The sequence below is a fragment of the Schistocerca gregaria genome, chromosome 3 (genome assembly GCF_023897955.1).
Source record: "Schistocerca gregaria isolate iqSchGreg1 chromosome 3, iqSchGreg1.2, whole genome shotgun sequence".
In the NCBI taxonomy this organism is placed as follows: Eukaryota; Metazoa; Arthropoda; class Insecta; order Orthoptera; family Acrididae; genus Schistocerca; species Schistocerca gregaria.
The window spans coordinates 742,330,304-742,358,227 of NC_064922.1; the positions used below are offsets into that span (position 1 = coordinate 742,330,304).

Below are 27,924 nucleotides of genomic sequence, written 5' to 3' on the forward strand. Positions count from 1 at the left end.
GCTTAGAAGTAAGGATGATTGAGGAGAAAGAATATTTGAATTCCGCAACAAATTTCTACTAGTAACTGTGAATGTCAGAAATCACAAGAGGGCAAAGTATACGAAGAAAAGGCCCGGAAACACTGTAATATTCCGACTGGATTACATCATGGTCACACAGATATTCCTGAATCAGATATTGTATTAAAAGGCAAATCCAGGAGCGGATAAATATCCGATTGCAATTCACTAATGATGAATAGTAGACTAAAGTTTAACAGAACTGTATGGAAGAATCAGTGTGGAACGAATTGGGATACTGAAGTACTGATAAAGGATGAGACTCTTTTGAAGTTATCTACGGATATGGATACTGCGATAATAAACACCACACCAGGCAGTTCAGCTGAAGAGGGGGAATGGACATGTCTAAAACTGGTATTCATAGAAGCTGGGCTGACAAACGAGCGTACAAGGAAGATGACTGAAGCAACCTATAGTGACAAAAAACAAAACAAAAAAAGATCGGCAAAATAAGAATGAATGAAATGGATAGTGCAAGGCAGCCAATGCGAAATGGCTGCAAAAAAGTCGTCGGTAGAAGAGACGCGCCATACAGAAAAGTCCAAACAACCTTCGGCGAATTTGGAAACAAGGGGCAGCACTAAGAATGCAGTGTGAATTACACTGCTAAGCGTAGAGGAGAGATGGGATAGGTGGAAAGAGTACACTGAATATGACGGATAGGAACTGGAACAGAAGAAATGGAAGTCGATATGGAAGATACAGGAGGTCCAGTATTTGTCAGAGTTTAACAGAGCTTTGGCAGACTTGAATCAAATAAGGCGGAAGGCATAGATAACATTCCTTTGGAATTTCTAAAATCATTACGCGAAGTGGCAACCAAACCACTTTTCAAGTCGGTTTGTCGAATCTACGAGTCTGGAGACATACCACCAGACCTTGGCAAAAATTTCATCCACACAATCCCGAAGATAGCAAGGGTATATAATTTCAAGACCTATCGCACAATCAGCGCCACAGCTAAAGCATCGAAATTTCTGACAAGAATAATATCCACAAGAATGGAAAAGAAAATTCAGCATGTGTTAGTTGACCGGCAATTTGGTTTTAGCACAGGTAAAGGCATCCCAGAGGCACTCATGACGTTAAGCTTGATAATAGAAGCAAGACTGAAGAAAAATCAAGACACATTCTTAGGATTTGTCGACGTAGAAAAAGGATTCGACAGCGTAAAATGATGCAAGGTGTTCGAAATCCTGAGAAATATAGGAGCAGTCTGTGGGGAAAGACGAATCATACACGAGAATCGAGAGTCAGTAACAATCATGGAATACTAAGAACGAAGTGCTCGGACTAGAAAGGGTATGAGGCAGGTATGTAGTTTTTCGCACCCACTGTTCAATCCATACATCGGAGAACCATTTATTAAGAATGGTTCAGGAGAGGGATTAAAATCCATGGTAACATGATGGTAAGATTTGCTTATGACACTGCTAGAATTACAAGACCTTTAGAACGGAATGTGTAATGTAGAGAGTTTACACTACTGACTGAGAGTAATCCGAAGAAAGACGAAAATAAAGACGAGAAACGCGGATGAGCTTGCCAATACACTTAACATCAAAATTAGTAACCGAAAAGTTCAGTTGAAATTGAAAATGACGTATGGTGGACGAAGCAAGGAAGACATAAAACGTAGAGGCGGGCTTTCCTGACTAAAAGAAGCCTACTAGTATCAAGTAAAACCTTAATTTGAGAAATAAATTTCTGAAAACGACGTTTGGAGCACAGAATTACATAACGGTGAATCATGGCCTATGAGAAAACCGGAAAAGAAGATAATCGAAGCGCGTGGGATTTGGTGCTATAGAAGTAGGTGGGCTGATATGATGACGAACATACGGAAAACACTGACAAGGAGAAGCGACGAGTATGGTAGGACGTGTATTAAAGACATTACAAAATAACTTGGGAAGACAGAAATTGGAATACATCCAGGAAATAATTGAGGACGTAGGTTGCAAGTGCTACTCTGAGATGAAGAGGTTAGAGCAAGAGAGGAAATCGTCCGGGCCGCATCAAACCAGTCAGAAGACTGATGACTGAAAAAAATCCGCCATATTTCATGTCAAAAATCTAAACTCTCAACGTAATCACCTCCTACTCAATAACGGAAAGCGAGCAAGATTTGTACAACTCATACATTTCATTGACAACTGTCCGCAAAAAACGTGGCTTTCGGCGTTATTAACATTTTTATAATATGACACGACATCACATTGGTAAACTCGATAATTTTGTGTATCACAAAGCGAAGAAAAAATGCTCCGCAAATATGGAAATGACGCTATCAGCACAAAATAATAATCCATGCAATATACAATGAAAAAGTGAAATTACATCCAGCACACGTTAGTACACCAATAATTTAATTAATTATATTTTCTGTCCCTTCAGAAGACCGGTAACCCAAGGGCATAGTAAATATAAACAAACGTAACTGAATATGATTAACTATCCGATCTGGTACAGGGAGAGAGTGGTTACATGGTTCTCACAGCAATGCCGAATATTTCGTTGCAAGTGCTTCGTGAACTGCTTTTGTTCCGTAGGAAATATTACAATACTTTCATCCCATAAAGAATCCACCCCCCCCCCCCCCCTCCCTCTAACAATTTTACTGTCAGCAATAACAACTCGTTTATACAATTTGTTACTAAGCTGTTTTACATACGTCATCTTAGGATCTATTGAAGACAGACAACTCTTAGCCACGTGAAACTTTTCTTCATTAAATTTCTTAAGACAAGCAGTCTGAAGCCAACATATGTACCAAACACACCTAGCCGGCCGCGGTGGTCTAGCGGTTCAGGCTCTCAGTCCGTAACCGCGCGACTGCTACGGTCGCTGGTTCGAATCCTGCCTCGGGCATGGATGTGTGTGATGTCCTTAGGTTAGTTAGGTTTAATAAGTTCTAAGTTCTAGGGGACTGATGACCACAGATGTTAAGTCCCATAGTGCTCAGAGCCATTTGAACCATTTTTGAACCAAACACACCCTGTGTACTGTGTGATATACAGAAGAGCGGCGCACGATAACTATCTTACCTAATGCAATGTAGATGTTTGTCGTAATTTAAAAAAAAATTACATTTATCTTAGTAGCGTTATGTCAGCTAAAACCGATTTTTCGGGAGTTTTATGAATGTACGATCTGGACAGGATAAAAGTATTGCTGAAGCAATCAGTGCAAGTTGTTACTTACCCTATGACGAACGTCCCGACAGTGACGAGTCACTGTAGATACGGAGAACACGCTCATATTGGCGAAAGCCAGGGGAAGTGAATACGATGTGTACTTCTCGAAGGAACCTTCTCGTCTTTTGTCTTACACGATTTGGCAACCTACGGGGATACCCAAAACTGGATGGACAGAGAGGGATTTAAATCCGCCTCAGGAATGATGACTATCACGATCCTTCTAACAGTACTGAACACTGCGCGTCAATAAGGAACGTGCGGACTTACCCTATAAGCAACTGTTGGCACAGCCACGCTGCGCGGATCGATAACGACGACGCGAAAATATCGACCCCTTCCATGCTTAAACATCGATAACCTTGTTATCCAGCGTAAATGTCACGTGACAATAATAATAAAAAAACTGTCTAATACGTAATGGAAGCAAAATAGTGACACGAATTGTCTTAGAACAATGGAAAAACTGGTAGAAACTACCTCGGGGAAGCTTAGATTGGGTTCCGGCGAAACGTGGTAACACGCGCAAGGCTGTTCTGACAGTATGTTTAGAGCGTAGGATGAGGAAAGGTAAACGTACATTTAAAGGATTTTTACATTTAGAGAAAGCTTTTAACAGTGTTGCTGAAATACACTCTCCAAAATCCTGAAGAAAGCGGAGGTGAAATACAGGAAGCCAAAGGTATCGAAACGAAAGGAAAGCAGTAATTGATGAAGGAGTGGGGTCTTGTACGGAGGCATACAAACAGTCGTTTCCCCTTCGCTCTATTTGCTAGTGGTGCACGAAACGGAATGACAAGTAGCGGTGCAAGGTACTCTCCGCCATAATGTATGTACGTGTCGATGTGGTATGTCCACGACGATATTGATGAGCACACTGAACGAGCTGTAAAGCGAACCAAGAAGTACGGAATGGAAATTAGAGTTTAGGGAGAAAAAGTAATAACGCCACGGTTTCCCGATGGCATTTTAATCGTGTCAGAGACGGCTAAGAGCTTAGAAGATCAGCTGAACACAATAGAGCTATAAGTTGTAAGAGGAACATCAACAGCAGTAAACAAGGATTGTGTAATGTAGTAAAATTAAATCAGGCAGGGCTAAGGCAATTAGATTAGGAAACTAGACACTAAAAGTAATTGACGAGTTTTGCTGTTTGGGCAGAAAAAAAAACCCTGGTGGTAGCCGAACCAGGTAGGATGTAAAAGGGCAGATTGGCACTAGCAACAAAAACAGAAATTGGTTGACATCGATTATAAATAAAGCGAAGTGTTTCCTGGAAGTATTTGGTGTGTAGCCTTGTACTGAAGCAAAATGTGGGCGATTAACAATTCAGAGAAGAAGTGAGGAAGATTTTGAAATATTGCGCTACATTATAATGCTGAAGATTATATTGGTACATTGGATAACTAATGAGGAACGTTCAAAAAAAGACATTAATGGTATAATTTGAAAGAAGGGATCGTTGATAGGAAACACTGTGAGGCATCGTGAAATCGTAACTTTGGTAATGGAAGCAAGTGTGGGGGACAAAACTTGAGAGGGAGAGCAAGGCTCGAACTGAGTCAGCAGGTTCAAATGAGTGTTAGGTTGCGTTAGTTATGTACAGGTGGAGTTGCCTGCACAAGGAGGACTAGCGTGGAGAGCGGCATTAGATCACTCAACAAGAACAAGAACAGCGCGCGCGGCCGTCGATTCTGAGTGCGTTGGCAGTGCGGGCAGCACGTCTCCTCGCGGAAGCAGCGCAGGCGCCTGCTGCCGCCCGCCACAGCTACTGCCAGAGTGCCACTGGGCCAAGTTCCGGCCGCAGCCTTCGCCAGCTGGGAGCGCAACGCCGCGCGCCGTTTCCGCGCACGCAAATGCCAAGGCTCGCCCCGGCTGACATTTCGGCAACCTCGCAGCCCGGCCCGGCGCACGTGCCGCGCCTGCGCTCCACATTTCGGCCAGCCAGGTACACATTTTTGTGCAACTTAGAGATGGGATATTAGCTCTGAAAAGCGTAATGAATAATGCAGCGACATCACACAGGTGAATAGCATTTTGTTTTTCACCTTATTCATTGCAAGCTGTGTGGGCCAATAAATCCGAGCTAAAAAGCCCGGCCACGGTGGCAGAAAGGTTCTAAGCGCTTCAGTCCGGAACTGCGCGGCTGCTACGGTCGCAGATTCGAATCCTGCCTCGGGCATGGATGTGTGACGTACTTAGGTTACTTAGGTTTCAGTAGTTCTAAGTTCTAGGGGACTGACGACCTCAGTTACTATGTCCCATAGTGCTCAGAGCCATTGAACCATTTGAACCGAGCAAAAATGTCAAGAAAGTAATCTAAAGGTCTCAAGTAGAAATTTATTTGCGCTTGTCGCTGCACAGAGGAAGGTTCGCGCACACACTGTGTCTTGCACTCAACATGAGCCCCGTGCATTGCATGAGAAACATCGAAACGGTAGTGCATTTCACACCGCACACGAATCAACACGTCTCTGTTTCTTGAATCGACACCTTCAACAAATCGATTTCTCAGCTCTTGAAAGAACAGCTGCCACAGGTGGAATGAAGACTCTCTTTTATGTACACCCACAGAAAAAAAATCGCAAGGTGTGAAGTCTGGTGACCTGCGTGGCAAAAAGCAATGAACAAGATCTAGTTGCCCACCTCTTCCAATCCAACTTGTGGGATACTGTTGTTACTATAACGCCGCACCTCAAGGTGAAAGTGAGGTAGGGCGTGGTCATGCATAAAAATGAAATCATTGGAATCTCCGTGAAGTTGACGAAACAACTAATTTCGCACCAAGACCAGATATGATATTTCTGTCACAGTTTCCTCCGCAAAAAAGAAAGGTCCATAATCTTTGTGAACATGAACGGCACAAAACACATTCAAATTCCGTGAGTCTTTTTCGTGCAACTGCCGCCTATCTGCGTAGGAATGTGCCGACGTGGGGACTGGGCGTCGCTGAACAATATCCTGGCTACCACAGTTACCTGATTTAACGCCAATGGACTTCTGTGTATTGGGTTACATTAAATGCAGAGTGTTTATTTTTCCGCTTCTGGGAAACATCGACGAGCTATGATAACGGATAACGTAGGAGTTCCTACCATGAGACTTGCTTCATATAGTTTGGCAGGAAACTGATCACAGATGGGCCGGTCGGTGTGGCCGAGCGGTTCCAGGCGCTACAGTCTGGAACCGCGCGACCGCAGGTTCGAAACCTGCCTCGGGCATGGATGTGTGTAATGTCTTTAGGTTAGTTAGGTTTAAGTAGTTCTAAGTTCTAGGTGACTGATGACCTCAGAAGTTAAGTCCCATAGTGCTCAGAGCCATTTGATTACAGATGGGACATTTGACGTGTTACAAAAGGTAGCCATATTGAACATTTGTAAATAAAACTTGAAGATATACTGCATGCAGTGCTGCATAAAACATTTCCATACGTTATTTACTTTTTGTAATTAAACGTTACTTCTGTCTAACTAATTTACAAACACCATGTATACATGGTGTTACAAAAAGGTACGGCCAAACTTTCAGGAAACATTCCTCACACACAAAGAAAGAAAATATGTTATGTGGACATGTGTCCGGAAACGCATACTTTCCATGTTAGAGCTCATTTTATTACTTCTTACATTAATCGTGGATTGGAAACACACAGCAACAGAACGTACCAGCCTGACTTGAAACACTTTGTTACAGGAAATGTTCAAAATGTCCTCCGTTAGCGAGGATACATGCATCCACCCTCCGTCGCATGGAATCCCTGATGCGCTGATGCAGCCCTGGAGAATGGCGTATTGTATCACGGCCGTCCACAATACGAGCACGAAGAGTCTCTATATTTGGTACCGGGGTTGCGTAGACAAGAGCTTTCAAATGCCCCCATAAATGAAAGTCAAGAGGCTTGAGATCAGGAGAGCGTGGAGGCCATGGAATTGGTCCGCCTCTACCAATCCATCGGTCACCGAATCTGTTGTTAAGAAGCGTACGAACACCTCGACTGAAATGTGCAGGAGCTCCATCGTGCATGAACCACATGTTGTGTCGTACTTGTAAAGGCACATGTTTAGGCAGCACTGGTAGAGTATCCCGTATGAAATCATGGCGGTGAATCGAGGAAGTACAGTACATACTAACGAAACTAAAACGAGCTCTAACAAGGAAATTAAGGTTTTCCGGACACATGTCCACGTAACATCTTTTCTTTATTTGTGTGTGAGGAATGTTTCCTGAAAGTTTGGCCGTACCTTTTTGTAACAGCCTGTATGTGTCACCACAGTAAATGATGGCAAGGGAAAAGAGATATGCAAGTGTTCGGAAATTCCAGTTACAAACTTCCTGGACTTGTACAGGGGAGTGAGTATAAAACATTTTGAACAGAACCCATGTCCGGAAATTTCATCCAAAGACGCTACAGAGTATCAAAGTTATAGGCGCTGCCGCCTGTAATGGGTGTACACACGGTCTGATTCCGTGATGGTGTTACGAGCTTTCAAGAATGATCGAGAAGGATAAAAGTATCAATTTGAGGTAGGCCTAAGTGTCCCTGTGCCGGAAACGAACGAGTCGACACTTGTAAGCGAAAACCGATCTGACACCTCTGACAATGCCATCCATATACCCGTACTGTTGTTGCTAAGACTGTAGGATAGACAACTTTCAAAGGTAGTAGTGTGAATCAAAACAAGAAAAATGTATAGTAAACGTGGGCTCTAAAACGGACGCCTTAAGAGCTATGCACCCTTGTTCAATGGGGATGTGTTTCACAGTAGTGAAGATGAACAAGGGCTCCTAGCTCCCCAGGTATATGTATTTTAGAGCCTATGTTTGCTCGACTTTAGGCCTCGTTCTGGTCCCTCCTAACACCTCTGAAAGGTGCCTACTCTACAACCTCAGCAACAACAGTACCAGTACGCATATACCACTTTCAGAGGTATCAGAACGGCTTTCTCCTATAACTTTCGACTCGTTTGTTTCCCCTAAAGGGACGCTCCCCTCAAATTGATACACTTATCCTTCACCATCATTCCTGAAAGTCTTTAAACATCGTCACGGAATCACCCTGCGTATACATACGTTGTCCGCCCCGATAGCTGATGGTCAGCGCGGCGGTCTGTCACACCAAGGGGCTGGGGTTCGATTGCCGGCTGGGTAGGAGATTTTCTCCGCTCAGGGACTGGGTGTTGTGTTGTCCTCATTATCATCTGAACATCATCAGTAGAAGGCAACGGGAAACCACCACTGGAATCACTTCCCTAGACGCTCATGCGGTGGACCTCTCTGACGAGGCTTCCCCATGATAAGACCTGCCGTAAGGCAAAACAAAAAGTATTTTTTTTATACATACGTTTACAGTCTCCGGCGCCTATAACTTCGACGCTTTGTAGCGTCGTCGGATGACGTTTCCGGACATGGCTTTGTATTCAAAATATTATGTACTCATCCCCCTCTACAAGTCCTGTAAGTTTGTAACCGGAATTTCGGAACACCTCTAATAAAATTTACGACTCCACAACGCCTTCTAGGCACATGAAGAACCTGTAAAGACGATGGACGAATCGGAAGCCCTTCGCTGTCTTCTACACTCCAGAGAACAAAGAAGCTGGAATACCAACAAGTGGTCAACACTGGGCTGAGTGGGGCAGGAACACGTAATCACTTGTCCGGCGGGCGCAACCGGTTCCATTTTTTGTGGCGGCGCCGTCTCAAGCTTCGAGGGTGAGCACGCATGATAGGCTCCCCCTCGTCAGAGCCGTGCCTGCATGCCACAGCCCGCAGTCTTCCTGGCACACATGGGGCGACGCATCTGCCACATTACACAAGGTTTCCTGGCTAAATACTTCCTTTGGTATCAAAAAAATATACGCCAATGCAAGCAGATGATATAAACAAAAAAGTTTCGGCAACTGCAGCAACAACTTATTAGAAAATGACTGAATTTTCTCAATGAACCTAGAAGGAGCGAGCTATGTTATTCTTGTGAAAAAACTTTACATAGCCAAAACCGCATCAATCAGTCTTTATTGTCGACGACCGTTTTAGACATGTAACTCACCTCCTCGTCCTCATCCCATGTCATTATGGTCGACAAAATGCAGCAGATTATAAAAAGGCTTGTCGACAATAAAACCATTTACAACTGAAAAGCACCTTGTACACATGGGCGTGTTCACATGTGTAGCAGTCATGGAGGCTTGTTAATTCTAAAAACGCAAGACCATATGTTTATATTTGCGTGACATGTAACATACATCATCGATCCTCTGCAGACAAATCATACGGTTCAACTCGAAAATTTACTTACACAGTCTGATCAAAAGTATCCGAACACTGCCATTCAGTGTGGAATTGACCACTAGATGTCACTACAGACGAACCCACCAGCACAAGAGGAGGCGGGGAGTGTTGTCAGTATAGAAGCGTTACCAGCAGACTCGTTCGGTCAGGAGAGCTCAGTGGCTTCGATAGTCATCCGATGTCGCCGGAATAACAAATCTTTCACACATTCAACAGTTCTAAAGCTGTCCAAGTCGACTGTTGGTGATGTGATTGTGAAGTGGAAACGCGAAGGAACGGCCACAGCTAAACCAAAGACCAGACAAATGTCATATACTAGCGGACAGTAACCGTCGTGTACTGAGGATGGTGGCTGTAAAAAATCGCATGAAACCAGCGGAAAGAATCACATGTGATTTCCACAATGGTTTCACCAGTTAAGACAATCGATGTGCGTACCGACTTAAAAATGGTTCAAATGGCTCTGAGCACTATGGGACTTAACATCTGTGGTCATCAGTCCCCTAGAACCTAGAACTACTTAAACCTAACTAACCTAAGGACATCACACACATCCATGCCCGAGGAAGGATTCGAGCCTGCGACCGTAGCAGTCCCGCGGTTCCGGACTGAGCGCCTGAACCGCTAGACCACCGCGGCTGGCACCGACTTAAAAAGAAAGGGGTATAATGGTCAAGCAGGTCTACATAAGCCACGTATTTCTGTACTCACCGCTAAGCCGCTTGAGGAGGCGTAAAACGCGACACCAATGGACAACAGATGGTACGAGTGATTTGGAGCGATGAATCACGCTTTGCCCTATAGCAGTCCGATGAAAGAGTTTGGTTTTGGCTAGTTCCTGGAGAACGTTACGTTACCTCTCATAAAGTGCAGTGTCAGCAGTGAAGAACGGAGGCGGTGCCTTGTTAAGGTATGGGGTGTCTTTCGTGGTCAGGGTGTTTTACTCTTACTACACTTAGGGAAACGCTAAATGCGTAAGGATGGGAGCATACTTTACAGCACTGTGTGTTATGTACAGTAGAGGAACAGTTCAGATACAATGACTGTATCAGCATGACAGTGCATCATGTTGATCTGCGAAGCAATAGTTTGTGGGCAATAACATTCCTAATGTGGATTGGCTTATCTATAGTTCCGGTCTGAATTCAATGGACACCTCTGGATGAGTTAGGACGTCGGCTTCGCTCCAGACCCGAGCGTACAGCACCATCACCTCCTCTGGTTTCGGTTCTCGCGGAAGAAAGAGCTGCCGTTCCACCACAGAAATCCAGGAAAACTCGCTGAAAGCGTCCCCATCAGAGTTCAAGCCGCCACAAAGGCGATCGGTGGGCACACCCCACATTAATGTCCAGTGACAAGTGCCCGGATATCTTTGATCAGGCACTGGAGTGAAGGCTCCAAACCCAGGGTTTCATATTTTTATATCATGTACGTTATTTTATTGTGACATGTAAATCAGCCTTATCAGATGTACGTTATACGGATACGCACAAAACTGATCATACCACTGATTACAGCACTTTTAGTAAGTCTGCTTTAGATTTTGTCTCTGTAGGAAATTATTAAATGTTTTCGCTCTAGGTACACACACCACAAGAAACAAATTAAGCAAAATGTTCATCATAGTATATGCTTCAAACAATGCCAGATTATTTTCGAAGGAGAATTTTATTCTTGGTCCTTAATTGAAAGCATTTTTCTTGCAACAACTGTTCCACAGCTGCATTTCACTGTTTTTGTTTACTTATAGTCGATTCTCAGCGACTTGTTTCAGCATAGCAGCCGCATTGTCATAATAGTGAAAAGCCTAGCTATCAGTCTGCAACTTGGAACCATGACTGCTCATAACAGATAAAAACTACCATACAAAATAACTTCGGTCTACAGATAACCACGTAGCGTTATTCGAACTGCAATCAAGAAATTTACTGTGAAACTGTCGTGCTTGCGGTCAATTCTGCAAAGAGGCGGAGAAATGTGCATAAGTGATCCGTCTACCAGTCAACGCCAGTTTAATATCAAGCAGTGTACCCTTTAACATTTGAATATACTCGTAGTATGTAACCCTGAAGCGGAAAAACAAAGCGTGTGCGTGGTGTTAAAAGTACATTGGGCGGTAAGCCACTTGCTCTCTTTACACGCTAGTGAATAATGAATGTTTTCTTAGAGCCTTTTTATTTGACATAAAACTAGTAATATTTCAATATATCACAAACACTTTTGAAGATTCGTCTCACAACACGAAAGTGCTACAGATTTCCCTTGGGTCTGAGCTTGTTTAAGATGTACTATAATGCAAATTCCACCATCTGAAGGATGAACTCGATTAGGTCTTCGACTTAAACTAGCGGAAAAGCAAATATTTGGAGAGAATATGGCGACTGGCTGCTGTTTCTGCTGGAATAACCTTCTATTTACATCGTCGTCGTAGCGTTGCAACGGTCACACAGGAAAAGAAATTGAGAGACTATTTTACTCGCTCCACCTCACATCTACAATGTATTCAGACACTGTGTGTAGTGTTCTCAATCGTGATTTAACGGAATAGCAACTTTTTTTTCTTTCTTCACGGACTTTTTCTTCCGCATATTCTTATTCGTAGCGAGTTGAAATTCCGCAAGCAGCGTGCAGGTTTGACTGCGTGTTTCTGGATTTCCTTACCGTCACCCAGCTGTTGATACTATGTTGTCGACAAAAGAACGATTACCTTTTTTTCTACGTTTGGTGCCATTGACTACTGGGAAAGGGTACTATTATTCAAATGGTTCAAATGGCTCTGAGCACTATGGGACTTAACATCTGAGGTCATCAGTCCCCTAGAACTTAGAACCACTTAAGCCTAATTAACCTCGGGGCAGTACACACATCAATGCCCGAAGCAGGATTCGAACCTGTGACCGTAGCGGTCGCGCGGTTCCAGACTGAAGCACCTAGAACCGCTCGGCCACAACGGCCAGCTGGCACTATTATTATTATTGTATTATTTTTGTCATTTTGCATGATGAGTCGCTAAAAGCCTTGACAATATAATAAATGAAAAGAGCTTGTTTGATTTTGTTCTACAGTATTACTTTTATTGTGTTAACCGGCTCCCAAGGCCACCTTCAGACATTTACTGACTGAACAACAACATTTTTATTTCGTCAACGAATGAAGATATCGAAACGAGGTTTCCGGCAGATTGTAGTACGCAGATGGCACGTAATCCTGTTGTATGTTTATCTCTCTTCACTGCTCTATCTAGATTGACAGCCTTAAAAAAAAACCAAAGATTTAACGCTTGTTAAAGTTGTCAAGGAAACTTTTCGCAAAAGTATCCATGAATGTGTTTAAATTGAAAGGCAAGGGTAGTGGCGTCGTCTATTGAGGCTTAAACACCGCCAAGCAGGTCCGCCTTGCCAGGCTGGCACCGTCGCTGGATGGAGCAAGATGAAATCCGTCCACAGAGTGATTCTCAATAGCGTTTAAAGACCTCCGAAGCGACGCAGATGACGCCAGCTAGTTAAATATGAGACACAGGGAGGCACAAATGCCGGGAAGCACCCCGAAAGTGGATGACAAATATTGAATATGTGACGTCACCAGATGACGTACCGCGTCGCACGTGCAGCAATTGGGCTTGTCGAGCCTGCTCTTGCCGCCATGGGGAAGTGCTACACATCGCTCCGCTGAGCTACTGCATTTTCGAACACCTTTTGTTAATATGATCTATTTTAAAGGCAGAAGTTACAAAATTGTCGTCCTCGTTGAAATAAAGCAAAAACTGTTCTTACTTTGTGTTTCTTTCGCTTTGTCCCTCATTTTTTTGTTAACAAACTTTATTTAGTGAAGAACACAGACGTAATTTACCGCTAGCAATGCAATTCGGTAGCTTCTTTACTTGTGACGCAATGCGGTAGATTTTTGTTGTACTGTACTTATGAAGTAACCAGCGGAGACCGGCAAATAAAATAATAAATCTTGCCTCAATGTGAACACAAAATTGTCTGATGCAATACGAAAAAATACTGTCTGCCGGGCGCAAGATACGAATCCCGAGCCTCATGCGCTGAAGTCGCACACATAGACCTTGGGTTGGGATGATCCGTTGCGACAGACCGATAGGCACGTGCGGAGAGGTGCGTCATCTGGTAACGGTCACATGATCTCGGCGCTTCTGTAAAACTGGTCGAGAAATATTTTCCACCTGAAAAAAAGTCCCTGCATATTACTCGGTTCGCGCGGATTCTATTTGTTGCTTTTCACGCACGCAGTGAGAAACTGAAGCCTGAAGCTTGCTGGTTTATTGTGGCTATTAATGTTGGTTTTTATCCCTGGGCGTCCTTGCTGCATCGATATTTAGCCTCAGAATGGCTCTGAGCACTAGGGGACTTAACTTCTGAGGTTATCAGTCTCCTAGAACTTAGAACTACTTCAACCTAACTAACCTAAGGACATCACACACATCCATGCCCGAGGCAGGAGTCGAACCTGCGACCGTAGCGGTCACGCGGTTCCAAACTGTAGCGCCTAGAACCGCTCGGCCACCCCGGCAGGCATTTAGCCTCAGTTATGGCGCATATCAGAAACTTCTTCATGAAGTTCAGCAGCAATTTTTATTGCTGATCGTCTGGATTTTAGCTTGTCAGATGTTGCACTCGAGATACAGCCATAAACGGGAAGCCAGGGGTTGTCCAGAACCGTGCTATACCCACGTAACATAGCTTTCTATTTTCTGAGTAGTGGAGATATTTCTGATAGTACGCTTTGTTGTATTGAGTCGCGTGTCTAGCTTGCTGGTATGATTGCTGTTTAACCAAACAGCAGAACGTCATTCTGCTGTATTATACACTAATCCCAATGCGGAAAAGCGGCGCGTTGAAGCTGTTGATCTCCAGAGCTCCTCGCAGCTTTTGGAGGGTATTGTCCACGGTACGAATTTTGGCCGTAGTATCAGGTAAGTGTGATCGATACTCAAGGATCTGTCAAGTGTTACAACCAAATACTTTGTTGTAGGGTTGTCATTTACAGGATTTCCATTGAACTAGACTAGCAGTTGGCGGCGGCCTATCTGTTACTGAGATGGAAGCAAAAGCACACTGTCTTAATACGGGTGGGTCTCTGTCGTTACTCACGATAGCACTACCGTACGACTCAAATATCTGTGTAAGTAGCCGAGGCCTCGGCTCGCACGTAGAGCCGCCACGGAGGAGAGAGGGAGAAAGTTACGTTGGCGGGCTGGCGATGCTGCGTGCGGCCTGGATCTGCCGGCAGCTGTACACGCCGTTCAGAAAACATCGACCGCCCGCTTAGCGGTACCTCTGCTCGCTACAGCCCACACCCCGAGATGAGCGCAGTGGCGAGTGCGAAGCCAGCAGAATGTACCGCAAGCTACCGGCGGCATTCCTGCGCACCTGACGCTGGCGGACGGATCGCAACCGGCTATATCCAAAACAACTACGGTAATAATGTTGAGTGCAGGTACGAGGCCTCTTCCTAAGTAATGGGCATTTCACATGCACAACAAACGACACTCGGTTTCATACGCTCGAATGCCATTTTAATGCTTAAATATAATATTTAAGTGCCAAACGAGCTTTTCCTTTAACATTAAAAGAATATTCAGTAGATTTTTTTGTTATTTTCCTCTCTCTACAAAATTATATTTTTTCTCATCTGCTCATAAGTTAGAGGATGCGCTTTAGCTTCGGTCATAGAAAATCGACAAATACATTTTCAGTGTTGTTTGTGTTTCTCTTGTTTTCATACTTCATTTTCGCTAGCTCAGTAGTGTGAAAACTTCACTCCCAATCCGTTACGAACTTTGGTTTGATCTTATGAGCTCAGGGCACGTTTTTTGTCGGAATACTATATGTTCACTAGAAGCCAAGACGCGTTATGTGAATAGTGTTATCAGAAACAGGATCTATGTTGCTAACAGCAGGTAGACAAAAAATCCATAAGAAAATGTGCAATGAGAAACGTCTATTAAAGATCATCTCTAACACAGGTTGTCCCACTAGATACGGTCAATATTAATGTATATGACAGAAACGATCATTGAAGCAAAAATGTCAAGTAAAAATGGGCAATGAAACGCCTACATTAAGAGCTGTGAGCACTTCTTCCATTCTCGATACGGTGAAACAGATCTCTTCTACTACACGCTCTCGGTCTTCCATATTTTTAGAGGACATAGTATGGGCCAAAACAAGAAAAAAATGAAAAACGTCTAATGAACATGAGCTGTAAAGAACATACCTTAAGAGCTATCAGCACTTGTTCATCTTCGTTACTGTGGAAAACAGCTCTTCTGCTGAACAAGTGCACATATCCCCTACCCCTTTGAGTACCAGCGGTTTCTGCCACAAACCACCATTTTATTAATTTTGTTTTTAAGTACCAGTGCTTTCCGCATGAAATTACTGATCCTATTGCAAGACAGACACTAAAGAAATTCTACGAATGTAGTGCATTGTAGCAGTCATTTACAGCGTTCAAACCAATAGTCGACGCGGAGCTTGTGACTGAGATGGTAATTGACGGTAAAAGTAGGTATATCTAAAGTAGGGTAAATCTGAGTTTGTACTACTACTTCCATGAGTGGTTTCAGAGTCAAACCACTGGGGCACTTTGGATATAAATAATTTTAGGTCCACTTCTGCTTCTTATTAAGGACCGTAATTTGTTTTACGCATTAGGACTTAATGTAAGTTTCGACTTGTGGGATGTGTCGAAGAAAAATGCGAAATTGCTTTCAAATATGTAACGTGAAATAAAGGGGGTCGAAAACCGTTCCTATGGTTCCAAAGTCAAAACCACCTTATACAATTTGTTCACTTTTTGCCAATTTCTTACTGTATTCGTTGTTTACTGTGGTAATGAGGGCTGATTTTGTGACAAATTTTAAAATTATATTTAAAAAAATTACCTCCTTGAAACAACTGATTGTTTACTTTCTGCCAACCTCTTCATAAATCCGTTGGTAACTCTGAAGACAGCGGTTAATTTTTCGAAAAATGCATATATAATATTTTTAATATTGTTGGGACTCAAGGTATTTACCAGACAATTTATTCTCGTTGTGGCCCATGCTATCTAAGAAAATGAAAGAGCTTGCAATAGAAGAGAAGATAACATGGTAACAGCTCTTAGTGTACGCATTTTAGAGTCCGTGTTTTTGTTTCGAACAGACGATTCTGTCAGATCCCTGAATATTGACCATTCCTCCTGGGAAAACCGGTATGTAATTACCTTAACACAAGGATAATGACACAGATCATAAAAGCACCTGATGTAAACATTATTTTCTTTCAGGGACATACAATTTATTAGCGGTTGATAGTATATATATCTTTGTATAGAACACAAATCAATTACTAAAAGATAATCTTTGTACTGCAAGGTACCTAGATGTCTCATAATCGTATATGTATCAACATAGTTCAGTCCTCTGTTACTGCGTAAATGACTTGTTTTGTTTAATGTTAGTGAAGTCAATTTTGTCCTGGTATCGAAATCACTGTTTGTTAATTGTAGTTCTGGGAACATTTTATGACTGATAGTTCTAAACTTGTACACACATCAAAAAAAGTTTGGCATCACCTCGGTTCCGAGAGTTCTGGAACTTGTACAGAAAATCGGAATACAGATAAACATAAACATCATTTCCGTCCTGTTGGTCCAGATTGCCCCATTCCTCAACGGCGATTCGGCGTAGATCCCTCAGACTGGTTGATGGGTCACGTCGTCCATAAACAGCGCTTTTCAATCCATACCAGGCAAGTTCAACAGGGTTCATGTCTGGAGAACATGCTGGCCACTCTAGTCGAGCGATGTCGTTATTCTGAAAGAAATCATTCACAAGATGTGCCCGATGGGGGCATGAATTGTCGTCCATGGAGACGAATGCTTCACCAATATGCTGCCGATATGGTTGCACTATCGGTCAGAGGATGGCATTCACGTATCTTACAGCCGTTACGGCGTCTTCCATGATCACCAGCGGCGTACGTCGGCCCCACATAATGCCACCCCAAAACGACAGGGAACCTCCACTTTGCTGCACTCGCTGGACATTGTATCTAAGGCATTCACCCTGACCGGTTTGCCTCCAAACACGTCTCCGATGACTGTCTGGTTGAAGGTATATGCGACACCCATCGGTGAAGAGAACCTGATGCCAATGCTAAGCGGTCCATTTTGCATGTTGTTAGGCCCATCTGTAGCGCGCTGCATGGTGACGCGGTTGCAAAGATGGCCCTTGCCATAGACGTAGGGAGTAAAGTTGCGCATCATGCAGCCTACTGCGCAGTTTGAGTAGTGACACAACGTCCTGCGGCTACACGGAAACCATTATTCAACATGGTGGCGTTGTTGTCAGGTTTGCTCCAAGTCACAGTCCGTAGGTAGCGGCCATCCACTGCAGTAGTAGCACTTGGGCAGCCTGAGCGGGGTATGTCGTCAACAGTCCCTATCTCCCTGTATCTCCTCCATGTCCGAACAACATCGCTTTGGTTCACTATGAGACGCCTGGACACTTCCCTTTTCGAGAGCCCTTCCTGGCGCAAAGTAACAATGCGGACGCGATCGAACCGCGGTACTGACCGTCTAGGCATGGTTGAACTACAGACAACACGAGCCGTGTACCTCCTTCCTGGTGGAAAGACTGGAACTGATCGACTGTCGGACCCCCTCCGTCTAATAGGCGCTGCTCATGCATGGTTGTTTACATCTTTGGGCAGGTTTACTGCCATCTCTGAACAATCAAAGGGCCTGTGTCTGTGATAAAATATCCACAGTCAACGTCTATTTTTAGGAGTTCTGGGAAATAGGGTGATGCAAAACGTTTTTTGATGTGTGTACAATGGAAAGTTGAATTGCGTGCTCATCTAAGGTACAGCTTTCCACATGCCCATCTTGATCAACTTGACAACTTATTTTTTTAATGCTGTGTGTATGGTGTTCGTCTGGTTTTGTTAATGTAGCCTTTCTGTGAAGAATATCACTGCAACTGAAACAGGTAGAAAATAAAGAATAAATTGTACAGCTAAAGGGAAACATGCCATTCTTCAAACTCCTGACAGCTGCATCAAGTCACCTCATTACAGTGTTACTTTTATTAGAAGTTTAAGTTCTAACCATCCGGTCAACTGAGTGGCGAAGGAATGTGAGGATACAACCATCGCTCATCATACAGTCTTCTAGGTTTTTACGAAATGCCTGACATGTCACAGCTATCTGATAGTTTTATTAAAAACAACGAGGAAATGCAATCGCAGTCGTCCAGAAGCTACTACGAAATGAAACACACTTTCAGTCAACTTGAAACTTAGTTTTCAGATGTGGAATGCGAAATTATAACTGAGCGTCACAGGCCAGACCTTCAGTAAGCCGCAACAGATGGCAGAATGTACCTCTGCCTGTTGATTGTACTCCTCGAGGTCATGCCACTACACATTATTTATGAACCCTGGTGATGACATTTTTGTGCGACTTGACTAGCCGACCGCTGTGACCGAGCGAGTCTAGGCGCTTCAGTCAGGAACCGCGCGACTGCTACGGTCGCAGATTCAAACCCTGCCTCGGGCATGGATGTGTGTGATGTCCTTAGGTTAGTTGGGTTTAAGTAGTTCTAAGTTCTAGGGGACTGATGACCTAAGACGTTAAGTGCTCAGAGCCATTTGAACCATTTTTTGAGACTTGACTAACTCGGACTCATTGGGACTGTAGCCGTCACATTTTTTAGTGCTCGACTTTCATACGAAAGGAAGGATGAAGACCAAGACGCTAACGTCTCGTCGGCGACGACGTCATTAGTGGTGGATCACAAAGACTGGGGAAGTTCTACTCAAAGCTATGAAAGCAGCCCGCAATTTGGATTAAGCGATGTAGGGCAATCGCTGAAAACCTACTGCTGAATGGCTGGACTGGGATTTGAAGCGCGGTCCTTTGGAATGTGATTCCAGTGCCTTACCACTGCGTCAGCTCCCTCGTTTGTTCATAGGAATTAGCTTACACGTGAAACGCTACGATCCAACGTAATGAAACTAACAGGTTTCTGGGCTTCTGTACTGTCTGGTGCAGTGTACTTCCATCGAATTCAATGGTTAATTTTGTTCTGTTGAGTAAGACCACAAGCACAGATGTTCATATCTTTCCTTTTCGTCTTACACGTAGACAACGGAAGTCATAAGTCAGTTGTGCTGAGGAACAAGGCGAAAGCTCCCAAATCTCAAGGGAAATACGTTCAACTCATCTACGATAAAACGACAGTATTTCTTCGAACTTTAGCTAATCCACACGTAAAAATAGACTATTTCTTGCTAATAACGTACCCGCGTCGTCAGGACGTGTGTAACGAATTGCCTATTCTTTACAGGAGAGCTAGAAAGTGAAGACGTATACGCATAAACAGAACTTTCTTTAGCAAACACAGTTTCAATTAAATACAGACAGGCTTTTTGTAATCCAGAAGTTAACGAAATATTCTTTTCATCTCTACACCTATAAAATTTGCGATTGCAGTGGCCTGCCACTAAAGTAACGTCTCTCTTACTGCACCGCACGGTAGTTACCGCGGATGACAGTTATTTCGGCGTCTCGCCTCTGTCACGCAGCAAACTGAAGGAAGAACCACTACACGAAGCTGCTTCGAAGGCAACGGGGTACTAGGCGCTTCAGGTTGAACCCCGGTGTTATATACTGAAAGCCGTGAGGGTCGCCATTGCGGAGTTACGGGTAAGGCAATAAACTGGACAGCAAGTAAGCATAAATGTGCTCCTTCTATGAAATTTACTAATGCTATTAGTACTGTCTTCCAGTAGGCCTATATACAGAAGGCTTTATACCATAACCAATGTTGTCAATAGCAGTTTTCTACAGAGAGAGAGCTGTCCTCCTGACGTTTCGCATCCGAAGGAAACCGCAAGCAGCTTTCTGTCTTAAGCTAGAAAAGCTGACGCAAACTTAGCTCACATCACGCCACACGCGTAACAGTGTCAGCAAAAAAATTATTCTTCGCTTCGTTCTTGCACCTCCAATCTCAGCGTGTTGAAACGATTCTTACATAGGTTTCGTTCCCAGTCCCTCACTACATAAGCCATAAATATTTCTAAATGTTTCAACGTTTAATATACACACATACAGCAAAAATAACTATATCGAGAATCAATTCATATCATTTGTTTCTCTGTAAGCTTCGAAAAAGATTAAAATATTAGGACGTTAATAAGTGTGACAATGCACATACAGGCGGTGTTTTTTAAATTCATAAACCTGCAAAGGGAAGCTTCTTTTTCACTGATGAACTACCACATGCGAACAAATACTTATTTGCCTTTAAGAGAAAAATAATTCCTGGGTCACCTCTCACAACAACAACACTGTCATGAACTACCGCGGTAATTGCGTGATTTGCAGGTCTGTAAGATTTAATTTAGGAAAAAGACATAAAAATGGTTAGGAAATCATAATAAAACATGACACGTTAGCAACAAATAAGACGTTAAGGTACCCGTACAATGCGAATAAAAGTATTACAGACTATGGTACGGTTAAGGCGTTGTAAAACTGACGCAAGACACGAATAAAAATTCGCGAAGAAAGTCAAACTACACTATAAAAAATGAAATGAAACGATCGTATGGCTTTGTTGTCCGGAGAAGTTCGGCCGCCGTGTTGCAAGTCTTATTTCATGGGACACCACATTGGGCGACTTCCGCGTCGATGATGTTGAGATGATGGTGAGGACAACAGAACACCCAGTCCACAAGCGGAGAAAATCTCCAACCCGGGCAGGAATCGAAACCGGGTTCGCTGCATGGTAGGCAAGCCCGTTACCACTCAGCTAAGGAGGCACATACGAGTCCGTGAACTCACTTACGATTCTCATGTAATAAAATGGAACACCTACGGTCTTTATTACAATGTTATTTATTATATGGCTACCAGTTTTGGTGCTTGCCATATAATAAATAACATCGTAAGGACGGATGAAAATTTTTTTTTGTTTTTTCGATTCTTTTACTCACATCAGTACTTATAGCGGGTATCATATCAAGTGACCATAGTGAGGTTTTTTTTTTTTGTTTCATCAAAACTGTACAAGCTAGCCAACGAGTACCCGCAATTGCAACAGAAATGTCCTCCGAGAGTTTATTTTGAAATGTAGGCAGCAGTCACCTTATAGACTATCAGCGAAACGACTAGATAGAATTGTTTACCTTTGGGTGTATTCAGTCATTTTCTGATAAAATTCTGTAATTTCATATTTCAAGTTCCAAATTTTTAAAAATTGTAGTATGTAAATAAAATATAAACACTGATTGATTTAACGCCTGTATTACTTTATTCAAAATTTGTGACAATCGACCATCTCTCTTTCTACAGATAGATAGATTTTAAGAACAGATATGCAGTACAAATTCATTGTCTTCCACGGCCAGTTCCAGTTTGAATAAAATTATTTTTGGTATTACACAGTGCCATTATGAAACACTAAATCAGGTAAAGTACCGACGTATCGTCCGACTTCGCAGCGGTTCTCTTCAAGCTGCCTAGTACACCACCGCTGCAAAGTCGGTGGAAAAGTCGGCATTTTAGTTTTTTTGTGTTTTATAGCGCCGCGGCATCATACTCAATATTATTATACTCAAACAGAAAGGGAATGGTTGGAATAGATAGAGATTATCTGCTGTAATCTTTCAAATATAAGTAACAATGTCTCGATACATCGATACTTTTCTTTCGATACAAAACTTGAGTATATGATTGATACTCTTCGTAAGTAACGTAACTAGGTATTCCTGGAACTGATGTGCAGTTTGCTTTCTCTATCGATGAAGCTAAATCCCCACGTGATTTAAACCGTCGTTGAATTCGTACGGCTGCAGTCTAGAAGACGAGCATAGCCAGCATTCGCACTTTTTTTCTACGGCTGCCAATACGTCCTTTACGCTTAGCGAATGGGAGGATAGGTTTAACGAACGTAAACAATTAAAAGCGATTAAAAACAGGATGGACTGCTACAGCCGAACGTGAAACAATTCGATATTGTCCGCAGGTTATTCGTAGTTTCCTTTAATCTCCGTGGCCACAGCTAAGACACACTTTTACTGCTAGTTTAGTAGCACAGCGTGGCGTCTAAAGCATGTTAAAATAACTTGCTACTTCAGCTACGTTCAGCTCGCATGAGCTGAGACAACGCCGTCGTTACGATGGCGCCAATGGAGCCAACTTCTCCTACTCCGTCACAGCCACTCAAACATTGCACCTAGCGTGCGATGTTGGGCATCCGTGGCTTGTGTGTGGCGCGTTCGGCATTTGCTGTCAACCAAGATACCGTCCGTCCACTCGCTCCAAGATGAAAAAAAATCCCAAGTTATTGCAACCATATTATAGGTTAGGCTGAAAGGTGATAGTTTGGTTAAAATTGGTGAATATATCGAATGTAATAAAGAAGAGAAGCTACACTACCTTTTCGTAAGTATCCAGACACCTATTAGTGGACATTAATATCGGTCAATTCCGCATTAATACGAAAAATCGCGCGAAGTCTACGTTGAGTGGCAAGGTGATAGCTTGGTAGTGAGTCTGAATGTGAAATTATAAGAAGCTCGGCTATACTTACCGAATGGACAGACCTCGTATATTTCACAAGATTGTGCGTTGTCGTTTCGGCTACATATACACTACTGGACATTAAAATTGCTACATCAAAAAGAAATGCATATGATAAACTAGAACTGACACGTGATTACATTTCCACGCAAATTGGGTGCATAGTTCCTGAGAAATCAGTACGCAGAACAACCACCTCTGGCCGTAATAACGGCCTTGATACACCTGGGCATTGAGTCAAACAGAGCTTGGATGGCGTGTACAGGTACAGCTGCCCATCCAGCTTCAACACGATACCACAGCTCATCAAGAGTGGTGACTGGCGTATTGTGACGAGCCAGTTGCTCGGCCACCATTGACCAGACGTTTTCAATTGGTGAGAGGTCTGGAGAATGTGCTGGCCAGGGCAGCAGTCGAACATTATCTGTATCCAGATAGGCTCGTACAAGACCTGCAACATGCGGTCGTGCATTATCCTGCTGAAATGTAGGGTTTCGCAGGGATGGAATGAAGGGTAGAGCCACGGGTCGTAATACATCTGAAATGTAACGTCCACTGTTGAAAGTGCCGTCAATGCGAACAAGAGGTGACCGAGACGTGTAACCAATGGCACCTCATACATCACGCCGGGTGATACGGCAGTATGACGATGACGAATACACGCTTCCGATTTTCGTTCACCACGATGTCGCCAAACACGGATGCGACCATCATGATGCTGTAAACAGAATCTGGATTCATCCGAAAAAATGGCGTTCTGCCATTCTTGCACCCAGGTTCGTCGTTCAGTACACAATCGCAGGCTTTCCTGTCTGTGATGCAGCGTCAAGGGTAACCGCAGCCTTGGACTCCGAGTTGATAGTCCATGCTGCTCCAAACGTCGTCGAACTGTTCGTGCAGATGGTTGTTGTCTTGCAAACGTCCCCATCTGTTGACTCAGGGATCGAGATGTGGCTGCACGATCCGTTACAGCCATGCGGATAACATGCCTGTCATCTCGACTGCTAGTTGGGATCCAGCACGGCGTTCCGTACTACCCTCCTGAATCCACCGATTCAAATTCTGCTAACAGTCATTGGATCTCGACCAACGCGAGCAGCAATGTCGCGATACGATAAACCGCAATCGCGATAGGCTACAATCTGACCTTTATCAAAGTCGGAAACGTGATGGTACGCATTTCTCCTCCTTACACGAGGCATCACAACAACGTTTCACCAGGCATCGTCGGTCACCTGCAGTTTGTGCATGAGAAATCGGTCGGAAACTTTCCTCATGTCCGCACGTTGTAGGTGTCGCCACTGGCACCAGCCTTGTGTGAATGCTCTGAAAAGCTAATCATTTGCATATCACAGCATCTTCTTCCTGTCGCGTCTGTAGCACGTCACCTTCGTGGTGAAGTAATTTTAATGTCCAGTAGTGTATATTGTGCCACAAATTTATTTTTGCTTTGTCAGTTTTCGTGAGTGCGACAGCTGTTCTTCCCAGTACACAGCGCATTTCATCACTATATTGCCGTCAGGATCAGTTTCTTCAACACGTCACTAAAAAACACGTCTCCTGCCCACCGCTGTCTCAATGACAACTCGTAATCAGCGCCAACCGCCTTGCCGTAGTATTAACACCGGTTGTCATCGGATCACCCAAGCTGAGAGCTGCTGGGCTAGACTTGCACTTGGATGGCTCGCCGCCCGGGCTGCTTAGTGCTGCTGGCAAGTGGGATGCACTCAACCCTTGTGAGGCCAATTGAGGAGCTACTTGATTGAGAAGTAGCAACACCGCTTACGAAAACTGACGACGACCGGGAGAGCGCCGAGCTGACCACAGGCCCCATAGCAAATGGTTCAAATGGCTCTGAGCACTATGGGACTCAACTGCTGTGGTCATCAGTCCCCTAGAACTTAGAACTACTTAAACCTATCTAACCTAAGGACATCACACACATCCATGCCCGAGGCAGGATTCGAACCTGCGACCGTAGCAGTCTCACGGTTCCGGACTGCGCGCCTAGAACCGCGAGACCACCGCGGCCGGCTGCCCCATAGCATCCGCATCCAGTAACGCCTACGGGCTGAGTACGAAACAGCGGCCCCGTCGTTATAGTTGGGCCTTCAAGGCCTGTTCGGACGGTGTTGGTTGGTTGTAATCAGCCGCTGACATTAGTGTGATCCGTTCGGAACTACCAACACAGCTTCGGCACTTTCTTTCACATAAGCACACCAATTCGTACACAGTTAACTCACGGATTTGTCGCGTTTAATGACACGGGAAGCTGTGCCGCTACGTGCGGGGTGAAAAAAAAAATTCATACATGCGATCAGTGTTTTATCCGTTCGCAGGGATGCTATTTCTTTTACAATCTTATAATGGTGACATCATTAACGTAAAAGCCGGCCAGGGTGGCCGAGCGGTTCTAGGCGCTACAGTCTGAAACCGCGCGACCGCTACGGTCGCAGGTTCGAATCCTGCCTCGGGAATGGATGTGTGTGATGTCCTTAGGTTAGTTAGATTTAAGTAGTTCTAAGTTCTAGCGGACTGATGAACACAGCAGTTAACTCCCATAGTGCTCAGAGCCATTCCAACCATTTAACGTAAAAGGTCACCTGCTTTCTGGGACAGCGCAGATTGAAAGTAGGATACTGCCCACTGTCAGACACACAGAAACAACAAATTTTGTTCAATTCACACGTCTCGTGGAAGTCATGTATTACTATTAGGATACTGCCCACGGTCAGACACACAGAAACAACAAACTTTTTTTCACTTCACACGTTTTCTTTCCTTGGTATCATGTGTAACATCCCAGGCCAGCTCAGTTCATGCTGAAACATTATTTTTACCGCAAAAGCGTGCCGCTTGGGCTCTATGTAGTGTTAACTAACGAAGATCGTTTAGACCTTTATTTCACGAAATTAGTATCCTTGCAATGGCGACGCCTTACTGCTAATTTACAAAATATGTCCCTCATCTTATGACTGTGGCTATAATAACAGAAGCTTACACTAGGTAAAGCTAAAACTTAGTTATGTGTGTGCAGTCAAGGCACAGAAGCAAGCAATATATTTTTGCGAAAGGCTTTTAAAACCGTTTCGGTATGTTGGTGGCAACAGATAAGTTTTCAATCCCAATTCATTCCCCTCGAAAATAATAACTTTATTTAGTCTCTTCAGAATTTTTTTAACAGGCTATTTTCAAAATTAAATAAGGGCTTGGGCTGTTTTATTAAAAAAATGGTTCAAATGGCTCTGAGCACTATGGGACTTAACATCTGTGGTCATTAGTCCCCTAGAACTTAGAACTACTTAAACCTAACTAACCTAAGGACATCACACACATCCATGCCCGAGGCAGGATTCGAACCTGCGACCGTAGCAGTCGCGTGGTTCCGGACTGTGAGCCTAGAACCGCGAGACCACTGCGGCCGGCGCTGTTTTATTACTTTTATTTTGAAATTCCATGTTATATTACTGAGACACTGTCCTCTGATAGCCAACGGCCTTGCCGCAGTGGTAACTTCGGTTTCTTTCAGATCACCGAAGTAGGTTCCCGTCATATCACCAAAGTAAAGCGCTGTCGGGCTGGGTTAGCACTTGGATGGGTGACCATCCGGTCTGCCGAGCGCTGTTGGCAAGCGGGGTGCACTCAGCCCTTGTGAGACAAACTGAGGAGCTACTTAATTGAGAAGTAGCGGCTCCGGTCTCGTAAAATAACATACGGCCGGGAGAGCGGTGTGCTGACCACATGCCCCCTTCATACCCGCATCCAGTGACGCCTTTGGGCTGAGGATGACACGGCGGCCGGTCGGTCCCGCCTGTTCGGACGCAGTTTAGTTTATTTTCTTTTGATGAAGTTTTGATACGGTCGATGATTTAATGACCTCATGCCACTAACATAGAGGCCAAACAGAGCAGGTAAAAAAAATTAAAAAATAAAAATCCCTGCATCTATACACAGCTAAGACAAGACTTAATAGGAGATGTCGAGCCAAGTACAAAAAACACTATTACCGTTGTTTACTGAACTAAACAGATCGAAATAGCAGGGTGAAGGGCCGGAAATCAAATGGTGGCACTGTCAAGAAGCGAACGACTGATAACCGAAAGACAATGTCGAAGCAATGGTTCGCATAATCTGAATACCATCAATCACCGCCATTTATTAGTCTCTTCACCACCAAATCTGTGACAACCTGTCTAATCCTTACCTGGTTCCTTCCACATCAGATGCCAGCGCCGGATTGCGTCACTAATAGCTTCGGCGTCTGCACAACGGAAAACACCTAAACAGCCCGGCGCGTGCGTCAACGACCTACACACTAGCTGTCGCACGATCGCTCGAGTATTTGTTACTCTCGAGGCAAGCACAATGTATGAAACTTAAAATGCAGTACACGACAATGGCTGTATCTGTATCTACTTTAAAACTGTTATGCCAGTTGGTTATTTTTCAAAATACGCGTCTGCTTCATAACACCACTACTGTTAATACTGCAAAGGGTAACTTACGGTACGTTTTGCCACAGGCAACTTCTACCCTTCCTTGTTTTGAGAACGATCCAGGCTCAAGGCGTCTAACAAGTTGACACTGACGCTCAACGGCAGCAATCTCTCACTTCCATATTAGCCAAAGTCTCAGAACATAGAAAAATAAATGTTTTTGTAACTATAATGGGCAGTAACTTTGCAACAGAGAACCCACCACGCCTTTAACACTGACGTCTGCTCTCTCGCAAAGAACTTATTTTTCGACAAATATGCATTGCCGAGTTATATTC

General features: G+C 43.9%; 1 protein-coding gene across 2 annotated transcripts in view; it reads right to left on the reverse strand.

The window, feature by feature from the left end:
• Positions 1–27,924, reverse strand: part of LOC126353835 (ecdysone receptor) — a 1,466,551-nt gene that overhangs the window by 1,068,058 nt on the left and 370,569 nt on the right. The window lies entirely within an intron of this gene.